Raw genomic sequence first — 12,299 nt, 5'->3', positions numbered from 1 at the left:
GAACGAACGAACGAACGAACGAACAACGAACGAACGAAAAAGAACGAACGAACGAACGAACGAACGAACGAACGAACGAACGAACGAACGAACGAACGAACGAACGAAACGAACGAAACGAACAAACGAACGAAACGAACGAACGAACGAACGAACGAACGAACGAACGAACGAACGAAGAACGAACGAACGAACGAAGAACGAACGAACGAAGAAACGAACGAACGAACGAACGAACGAACGAACGAACGAACGAACGAAACGAACGAACGAACGAACGAAACGAACGAACGAACGAACGAACGAACGAAACGAACGAACGAAGAACGAACGAACGAACGAACGAACGAAACGAAAGAACGAACGAACGAACGAAACGAACGAACGAACGAAAACGAACGAACGAACGAACGAACGAACGAACGAACGAACGAACGAACGAACGAACGAACGAACGAACGAACGAACGAACGAACGAACGAACGAACGAACGAAAACGAACGAACGAACGAACGAACGAACGAACGAAAGAACGAACGAACGAACGAACGAACGAACGAACGAACGAACGAACGAACGAACGAACGAACGAACAAGAACGAACGAACGAACGAACGAACGAACGAACGAACGAACAACGAACGAACGAACGAACGAAACGAACGAACGAACGAACGAAAACGAAACGAACGAACTAACGAACAACGAACGAACGACGACGAACGAAAACGACTAACGAACGAAACAACGAACTAACTCGAACGAACGAACGACCGAACGAACGAACGAACGTAAACGAACGAACGAACGAAGAACGAACAAACGAACGACGAACGAACGAACGAACGAACGAACGAACGACCGAAGAACGAACGAACGAACGAACGAACGAAGAACGAACGAACGAACGAACGAACGAACGAACGAACGAAGACGAACGAACGAACGAAACGAACGAACGAACGAACTAACGAACGAACGAACGAATCGAACGAGAACGAACGGAACGAACGAACGAAACGAACGAACGAACGATAAACGAACGAACGAACGAACGAACGAACGAACGAACGAACGAAACGACGAACGAACGAACGAACGAACGAACGAACGAACGAACGAACGAACGAACGAACGAACGAAAGAACGAACGAACGAACGAACGAAAACGAACGAACGAATGAACGAACGAAACGAACTAACGAAAACGAACGAACGAACGAACGAACGAACGAACGAACGAACGAACGAACGAACGAACGAACGAACGAACGAAACGAACGAACGAACGAACGAACGAAGAACGAACGAACGAACGAACGAAACGAACGAACGAACGAACGAACGAACGTAACGAACGAACGAACGAACGAACGAACGAACGAACGAAACGAACGAAACGAACGAACGAACGAACGAACGAACGATACGGAACGAACTGAATAACGAACGAACGAACGAACGAACGAACGAACTAACGAAACGAACTAACGAATAACGAACTAACGAACTAAACGAACGAACGAACGAACGAACGAACGAACTAAACGAACGAAACGAAAACGAACGAACTAACGAACGAACTAACTAACTAACGAACTAACTAACGAACTAACTAAGGAACGAACGAACTAAACTAACGAACGAAACGAACTAACTAACTAACTAACTAACTAACCTAAACTAACTAACTAACTAACTAACTAACGAACTAACTAACTAAACTAACTAACTAACTAAACTGAACAACTAACTAAACTAACTAACTAAACTAACTAACTAACTAACTAACTAACTAACTAACTGACTAACTAACTAACTAACTAACTAACTAACTAACTAACTAACTAACTAACTAAATAACTGTGGGAAGTACTGACTAAATTCTTTCTTTCTATTCAAATGATAGAGTTACATAAAACGTATACGTAATAAATTCGGTTCTAAACAATAATCATACGCATCGTGTTCTTTCACAAAATTTCGTTTCCTTAAAGTATTTTACTCAAAATCATATTATCTTACAAAAGTTTCATCTTACTAATAGATTTGGCGATGTCCATCCGTTTTTCGAACATCAAGACGTATACGTAATAAATTTAGTATTCAATAATAATCATACGCACCATGATTATATTCGGTGAAAACATTTATATCTGTGCAAAAGAGCACATATGTACGTATGTATCTAGTATTCGGCTCTGAGTCGTTGTATGTAGCGATATAACGATGTCTGTCTGTCTATTTATCGGCTTCCAAGGAAATGGTGTGACTCGTTTATCCGACGAGTTCTCCATTGGGTAGATGTATCTGATCTTCGACAGAAAACACATTTTTTAACGTTATCAAAAGGATCTCGAAAACTAACGGTACTACTTATTGGATATTGTACTCTCATATGACATAATATAAACCGGGAATATGCAATTGCTGATCACAAAGAAAGAATTCTAATTACTTAGAATTCTTTCTGCCTTGCTAACCCTAAAGGAAACCTTAAACCTCTCATCTTTTAAGCCTGAACATTCAAAGTGTATTGTTTTCAAGTTTTATAAAATTGTGTAATTAAACTTTTCTTATTTTTTTTTAAATTTAATATTTCATTATCAAATAACTATTTGTTATTTCCTTTGACTCTTTTAATTTGTTGCACATGCACTTCGTTAAAATGAGATTTTATATTTCAGCAAAAATTATACTCATATTTTCAAATAACTTTTCAAAAAAAAAAACTTATATTTATACAAAATTGTTTTATTAAAAAAGTTTAGCTTTTGTTATTTAAAACGTCTTATTAAAATTTCATTTTGTTATCATGTATACATGTTGTTCCTTCCTTCATCAGGATTCAGGAAAAAACCAAAAATTTTAGTTTTATTTATAATGCAAGTATGTGTGAGTATATGTATGTATGCAGGTGTTAGAATGTATTAGTATGTGCATGTAATTACATGAGTGATTTATTTACTTTTTGAAATATTGTTGTCAAAAATATACAAACATGTCTCTTTGAGTTAAAAGATTGAAAACTTGTATCGTTCATGAATATTTATGCATTTTTTGTTAAATTTTAGCAACAAATAATCTTCGCTTCATAAACTTTTGTTTATTAAAACAAATGCAAGAACATATTCTTTTTGTTCTTGAAAGAATATTTCTTTCATAATACTAAAATGGGAAAATTGTAAAATATCTTATTAATATACACATCTTAGCTAACAAAATGATTAAAAGAGCGAAGAAAATTAAGCAGTAATTAGAGTTCACTATTTATAAGCATTTTTATTGTTTATTAGTTTTCAAGTTCTTCTCATCTCTTTTCTTTTCAGGTGTATATTTGACATTTCTATAAAAAGGCTGAGGCATCATGACAGGCAGTTACTAGGCGTCAAATGGACAATACCTTTTAACAAGGTACAAAATCGAAGGAAAAAATTCAAACAAAGCTCTAGTGACAAAATAACTGCATGTTCCGGAAGTAAAAATACACAGAATGACAAATTTTTATAATTATGTAGTTTAAAAAACTCAATTTTTTTGGTTAAACAATGAAACTAAGTAGTCAATTGAATAAAAGCTGCTTGATAGCTATAAAAATATTAACGGACTAATAAACATACTAGCAATTAATTAGACAATACCAAGTGTTTTATTTTGGCTGCGTTAAATATTTATAAAACTTTAGGTAAGAAAGAATATCTTTTCTCTATTTTATTGATAAATTTGTACAAATAACTTAGACCACGTTATATTGTTTTTCAAAACTATTGCGAAGACATTTGAATCAAGCATGAAAAACCAAGTACTTAGGCATTTTTTGATATCGAAATAGACAGCGGTACCCTTATTATATTTTCAGTACTTTTTTAAACTTTTGCTAAATATTCCACATCGTAGTCAATAAACCTCCTGTTTCTAATCTAGTTTATAGTCAATAGCTTAGTCTAATACAGTTTATTTAATTACATGAAATGCAAAATCATACTCTCGCTTAATATCAAAGAAATATATTTACAAGCAGGCAAAGTACGTATAGTACACACTTTTACATGTAAAACAATAGAATGATGTAAAAGAAACCAATTTAAACAGTCAATTTAAAAATATAAAACTGTTTATTTCCTATTGGTTGTTAATATAACCTATATTACTATTTAGGATTTGATGATTGTAAGATAACACAGTGCAACACTAAAACCTATAACTAGATGCAAAAAAAGAACCATGTTTCCTGTTTTTCCCAAAGTCATGCGTTTTATATGGCCCCAAAGATTAAGAATATATAGTGAATATATAGTTAAAATAAAAAAATCTTCCATTTTCAAGTTTAGAATCACAAAACATTTTAACATGTAAAAAATTATATTTTAAATGTTAAAAAATATTTCAAGTACATCCCTAAATTAGGCGTATACTTATTACTTGTAACTTTAATAAATCATTAACACGTATACGTACCGGTGTCATTAATAATAGCGGAGTAATATCAAAATGTAAAACCTTTTAATTTAAATTAATTTGGCTAAAACTACCCTATAGACTAGACTATACACTAGATATACTAGATTATAGACTAGACTATAGACTAGACTATATACTAGATTATAGACTAGACTATAGACTAGACTATAGACTAGATTATAGACTAGACTATAGACTAGACTATAGACTAGACTATAGACTAGACTATAGACTAGACTGTAGACTTGACTGTAGACTGGACTATAGACTAGACTATAGACTAGACTATAGACTAGACTATAGACTAGACTATAGACTAGACTATAGACTAGACTATAGACTAGACTATAGAATAGACTATAGACTAGACTATAGACTAGACTATAGACTAGACTATAAACTAGACTATAAACTAGACTATAGACTAGACTATAGACTAGACTATAGACTAGACTATCGACTAGACTATAGACTAGACTATAGACTAGACCATAGACTAGACTATAGACTAGACTATAGACTAGACTATAGACTAGACTAAGACTAGACTATAGACTAGACTATAGACTAGACTATAGACTAAACTATAGACTAGACTATAGACTAGACTATAGACTAGACTATAGACTAGACTATAGACTAAACTATAGACTAGACTATAGACTAGACTATAGACTAGACTATAGACTAGACTATAGACTAGACTATAGACTAGACTATAGACTAAACTATGACTAGACTATAGACTAGACTATAGACTAGACTATAGACTAGACTATAGACTAGACTATAGACTAGACTATAGACTAGACTATAGACTAGACTATAGACTAGACTATAGACTAGACTATAGACTAGACTATAGACTAGACTATAGACTAGACTATAGACTAGACTATAGACTAGACTATAGACTAGACTATAGACTAGACTATAGACTAGACTATAGACTAGACTATAGACTAGACTATAGACTAGACTATAGACTAGACTATAGACTAGACTATAGACTAGACTATAGACTAGACTATAGACTAGACTATAGACTAGACTATAGACTAGACTATAGACTAGACTATAGACTAGACTATAGACTAGACTATAGACTAGACTATAGACTAGACTATAGACTAGACTATAGACTAGACTATAGACTAGACTATAGACTAGACTATAGACTAGACTATAGACTAGACTATAGACTAGACTATAGACTAGACTATAGACTAGACTATAGACTAGACTATAGACTAGACTATAGACTAGACTATAGACTAGACTATAGACTAGACTATAGACTAGACTATAGACTAGACTATAGACTAGACTATAGACTAGACTATAGACTAGACTATAGACTAGACTATAGACTAGACTATAGACTAGACTATAGACTAGACTATAGACTAGACTAGACTATAGACTAGACTATAGACTAGACTATAGACTAGACTATAGACTAGACTAGACTATAGACTAGACTATAGACTAGACTATAGACTAGACTATAGACTAGACTATAGACTAGACTATAGACTAGACTATAGACTAGACTATAGACTAGACTATAGACTAGACTATAGACTAGACTATAGACTAGACTATAGACTAGACTATAGACTAGACTATAGACTAGACTATAGACTAGACTATAGACTAGACTAGACTAGACTATAGACTAGACTATAGACTAGACTATAGACTAGACTATAGACTAGACTATAGACTAGACTATAGACTAGACTATGACTAGACTATAGACTAGACTATAGACTAGACTATAGACTAGACTATAGACTAGACTATAGACTAGACTATAGACTAGACTATAGACTAGACTATAGACTAGACTATAGACTAGACTATAGACTAGACTATAGACTAGACTATAGACTAGACTATAGACTAGACTATAGACTAGACTATAGACTAGACTATAGACTAGACTATAGACTAGACTATAGACTAGACTATAGACTAGACTATAGACTAGACTATAGACTAGACTATAGACTAGACTATAGACTAGACTATAGACTAGACTATAGACTAGACTATAGACTAGACTATAGACTAGACTATAGACTAGACTATAGACTAGACTATAGACTAGACTATAGACTAGACTATAGACTAGACTATAGACTAGACTATAGACTAGACTATAGACTAGACTATAGACTAGACTATAGACTAGACTATAGACTAGACTATAGACTAGACTATAGACTAGACTATAGACTAGACTATAGACTAGACTATAGACTAGACTATAGACTAGACTATAGACTAGACTATAGACTAGACTATAGACTAGACTATAGACTAGACTATAGACTAGACTATAGACTAGACTATAGACTAGACTATAGACTAGACTATAGACTAGACTATAGACTAGACTATAGACTAGACTATAGACTAGACTATAGACTAGACTATAGACTAGACTATAGACTAGACTATAGACTAGACTATAGACTAGACTATAGACTAGACTATAGACTAGACTATAGACTAGACTATAGACTAGACTATGACTAGACTATAGACTAGACTATAGACTAGACTATAGACTAGACTATAGACTAGACTATAGACTAGACTATAGACTAGACTATGGACTAGACTATAGACTAGACTATAGACCAGACTATAGATAGACTATAGACTAGACTATAGACTAGACTATAGACTAGACTATAGACTATAGACTAGACTATAGACTAGACTATAGACTAGACTATAGACTAGACTATAGACTAGACTATGGACTAGACTATAGACTAGACTATGGACTAGACTAGACTAGACTATAGACTAGACTATAGACTAGACTATAGACTAGACTATAGACTAGACTATAGACTAGACTATAGACTAGACTATAGACTAGACTATAGACTAGACAGACTTATAGAAACTAGACTATAGACTAGACTATAGACTAGACTATAGACTTACTATAGACTAGACTATAGACTAGACTATAGACTAGACTATAGACTAGACCTATAGACTAGACTATAGACTAGGACTATAGACTAGACTATAGGACTAGGACTATATATAGACTATAACTAGACTAGTAGACTAGACTACTAGACTAGACTATAGACTAGACTATAGACTAGACTATAGACTAGACTATAGACGAGACTATAGACTAGACTATAGGACATAGGACTATAGACTAGACTGATAGACTAGGACTATAGACTAGACTATAGACTAGACTATAGACTAGACCTATAGACTAGACTATAGACTAGACTATAGACTAGACTATAGACTAGACTATAGACTAGACTATAGACTAGACTATAGACTAGACTATAGACTAGACTATAGACTAGACTATAGGACTAGACTATAGACTAGACTATAGACTAGACTATAGACTAGACTCTAGACTAGACTATAGACTAGACTATAGACTAGACTATAGACTAGACTATAGACTAGACTATAGACGTTAGACTATAGACTCAGACTATAGGACTAGGACTATAGGACCTTTTAGACTATAGTACTAGACTAATGGGACTAGGACTTATAGACTAGACTATAGACTAGACTATAGACTAGACTATAGACATAGGACTATAGACTTAGGGACTATAGACTAGCCTATAGACTAGACTCATAGACTAGGACTATAGACTAGACTATAGCACTAGACTATAGACTAGACTATAGACTAGACTATGACTAGACTATAGAACTAGACTATAGACTAAGGACTATAGACTAGACTATAGACTAGACTATAGACTAGACTATAGACCTAAGACTATAGGACTAGACCTATAGACTAGACTATAGACTAGACTATAGACTAGACTATAGACTAGACTATAGACTAGACTATAGACTAGACTATAGAAGCTAGACTATAGACAGACTATAGACTAGACTATAGACTAGACTATAGACTAGACTATAGAACTAGACTATAGACTAGACTATAGACTAGACTATAGACTAGACTATAGACTAGACTATAGACTAGACTAAGACTAGACTAGACTAGACTATAGACTAGACTATAGACTAGACTATAGACTAGACTATAGACTAGACTACTAGCCTAGACCTATAGACTAGGACTATAGACGTAGACTATAGACTAGACTATAGGAACTAGTAGCTATAGACTAGGACTATAGACTAGACTATAGACTCTAGACTATAGACTAGACTATAGACTAGACTCTAGACTAGACTATAGACTAGACTATAGACTAGACTATAGACTAGACTATAGACTAGACTATAGACTAGACTATAGACTAGACTATAGACTAGACTATAGACTAGACTATAGACTAGACTATAGACTAGACTATAGACTAGACTATAGACTAGACTATAGACTAGACTATAGACTAGACTATAGACTAGACTATAGACTAGACTATAGACTGATAGACTAGACTATAGACTAGACTATAGACTAGACTATAGACTAGACTATAGACTAGACTATAGACTAGACTATAGACTAGACTATAGACTAGACTATAGACTAGACTAATAGACTAGACTATAGACTAGACTATCGACTAGAGACTATAGACTAGACTATAGACTTAGACTATAGACTAGACTATAGAACTAGACTATCGACTAGACTATAGACTAGACTAGACTAGACTATAGACTAGACTATAGACTAGACTATAGACTAGACTAGACTAGACTAGACTAGACTATAGACTAGACTATAGACTAGACTATAGACTAGACTATAGACTAGACTATAGACTAGGACTATAGACTAGACCATAGACTAGACTATATGTAATACTTTCTAATTTATTAGTCATCTTGCCAGTGAAGATATAGAAGCTGTATACGTGGTAAGTACTTGCCTCCAGCGATATCACCGTGTTAAAATACTGACTTAAATGCTATTGTGTGAGTAAATTTTCACATTTTAACCCCTTACATGGTAATGAAAGTTTTTACTGGTAGAATTTTAAATCATGTTTTAGATTGGAATATTAATTCTTTTAAACTAAAAAATGAAATAATTTTATATTAAATTAAATGTAAATAATTAAAATTTTTTTTTCTAAAAAGTTGGGAAAGGTTTTCGGCTAAGCTGGCTTAGGCAGCCTAGTTTATCTCCATTAATTTTAATTTATTTAAAGGCTTCAGGAGTAAAAATAGGACTGTTTTGAAGACAAAGAAAACTATTCCAAAGTGAAAAAGTTTTTGTCATTCTTATAGAAAACAATTTTCTAGACAGACCTCAAATAAAAAATTTTAGGATTTTTTATATCTTTTAATAACCATAGTGGCGAATGAGTAATATCGATTAAATAGAACAAGTATACTCTTCATACGTATTCGCTGTTTCTGGATAAGACTATAGTATAATCAATGGAGTTCGCTGCTGTCTAGTGTGTGACCTAGACTACAATCTGGACCGTGCACTAGACTTTAATCTACACTATCAACTGCATCTTGGAAACTAAGGCGAAGGTCTCTAACTTTCTTTGTTTTATCGTTTCATGTAAAGAGCTTTACTTCCCCACTTAATTGAATCAACTTTTCTGGCAATACTTAGCAATCGCAAAAGTTGAATATTTCATTCTGAAAACTTTCATTTCTTAAAAATAATATATAAAACCACTTCAATTTAACGCTATTCCATGTTAAATTTCATCAAAATAATGAACAATAAATACATTTGGGAAATAACTTTTAGTGTTTTTGAATAACTATTTTTGTTTATATCCCCAAGCTTTAAGCTTTTCTAAACAACAAGCCAATATCCTTACTAACGTAAAGCATTCTATGGAAACCCTTTCAAAACAATTCCCATTTTACATTACAATGTCTTGAAATACTTATGTCAGCATATGTACATATGTGTGTGCATGTTTGTGCTTGTAAATGTAATGCTTATTTGTTTATTATATTTAAGTTATAAAATGAATGAATAAAATGCAATGTACAAATGTTAAAATGTAAATACATCATGTTTGAATTTTACGAAATAAACGCATGTAACATTTTAAAATGTTTTTAAAATATAAGTGATGTTTTTGTACTTACACACTGTGGGAACATGCAATAACAGATTAAATCGAAAATTAAGTTTTTGAGAAAAATTCAACTTTTATAAACAATCACGTATATGAAAATGAGTATATAGCGCAATTTTGTGAAAGCTTAATTGGGGGTTTCCGAGAACTCCAAAAATTTGTATGTGCATTTATAAGTATTTTTGTATAACACGTTTTTCACCCAATTGTATGTGTATTCGATTTAATATGTCTGAAACTAACCATCAATTTAATAATGTTAAAAGCATTTTATTTGACTTGACTTATAAGAGGTAAACGTTTTTACCTTTAAATGTTTAGTTTACTCAACATTTATAATATTTATTTAACTAAAGTTTCTCTAAATAAATACACTTTGTTTAGGGGAAAAAATTTAGGGACAATAAAGTTTATATTGGGACATTTATTAGATAAATTTAGTATTAGCGATCAAGAGCAATTAACGAAAAAATATACTTATTTAGGAGGAGTAATAGGGTATTGAAGCGTAGCGACTAAAGCCCCTCCTACCTAACAAGCAACTGCTCCTGCAAGTGGTGATACCTGTGAAGTTCTGTCAACCGATCATGTGCTACAATAACTATAATCTGACAGCCCTAGTTCTAGGATCGGGTGCTGTATCCCAATCAGTTGTACATCTTAAACAAAACGATTATCGAAACTATCGAAACAAATTGTAACCAACGAGTTTTTATGATCACGACATTAAGCTTCAAGAAATGGACACGAATTGGAAATGGAACTGGAATATTCACACCCTTCTCGGTACAATGCCTATAGTGTAAATCTGCAGAGAGTTTCGAAGATAGTATAATTGATTTGATTGCTCAAATTTGGTGAATTCAGAAGATGCAAGGCCACTTGAGTATTTCGGAAGACCATCAGGCCACCCAGGGGTAAGTATCGTTGGCATCCTGTTTCAAAAACTGAAACAACGCTCTCATTGAGTAGAAACAATGTTCTGATCGGATAATAACATCACAAGGACTTGTACCAAAGTTTTAATTGAGACATGCGTTGACAATAATCTGGTAGTAGAAGGAATAGTATTTCCTCACAAGAACATAAATAAAGTACACAAAAATATGTAACAGATTGTACCAGTGACCACATCTATTTATTCGTTCAATTTGACTAAAAATTGCTGCTACCAGTACCGCAATTCAGTAACTTTTTAACTACAAAATTTTGTCGTTAAATAGTAAAAAATCGTAAGTTAACAATAATTGTCATTATGTGGTATTCTGAATTATATTTCACCGATTTTTTTCGTTAAACATAACGAAAAGTATCGGCAATGTAACGACAAATAAAAAGTTCACGTTAATAATTTTATATTTTAAAAATATTTCAATACAAAACTTTTGACATTCTCATATTTTTCCGATATTTGTCGTTAAAATATTCTAAGGTCGTTAAAAAGTTACAGAATTGAGAATTCGTTAATGCAACCGATATTTATCGTTACTTTACGATATCGGTAGTTAAAATTAAAAAATTACAGAATTGCGGTACAGGAGGGAAAAGCGAACCCAGCAAAAACTTTTCATAGAGAGGCTTGAAGCTCCAAATACAAGTTCAGGGAACATATTTAGCGCAAACATGACCTAATACCACAAACTGCTTTTTATGCTCAGCAAATAATTGCTGAGAAAAAAGTGAAGCCAGCAAGATCAGAGTACGAATGTACTCTGCACCTGTCATGTTGGTCTATTTCACGGTGGTCTTTTTCAACCATTGGGTGAGTTTCTGTAACGACTC

This window comes from Lucilia sericata, unplaced genomic scaffold (assembly GCF_015586225.1).
Source record: "Lucilia sericata isolate MDLA Ls3-8-SP2 unplaced genomic scaffold, ASM1558622v1 Contig001555F_arrow, whole genome shotgun sequence".
In the NCBI taxonomy this organism is placed as follows: Eukaryota; Metazoa; Arthropoda; class Insecta; order Diptera; family Calliphoridae; genus Lucilia; species Lucilia sericata.
The sequence above is the reverse complement of the archived record's forward strand: the minus strand, read 5'-3'. Positions refer to the sequence as shown.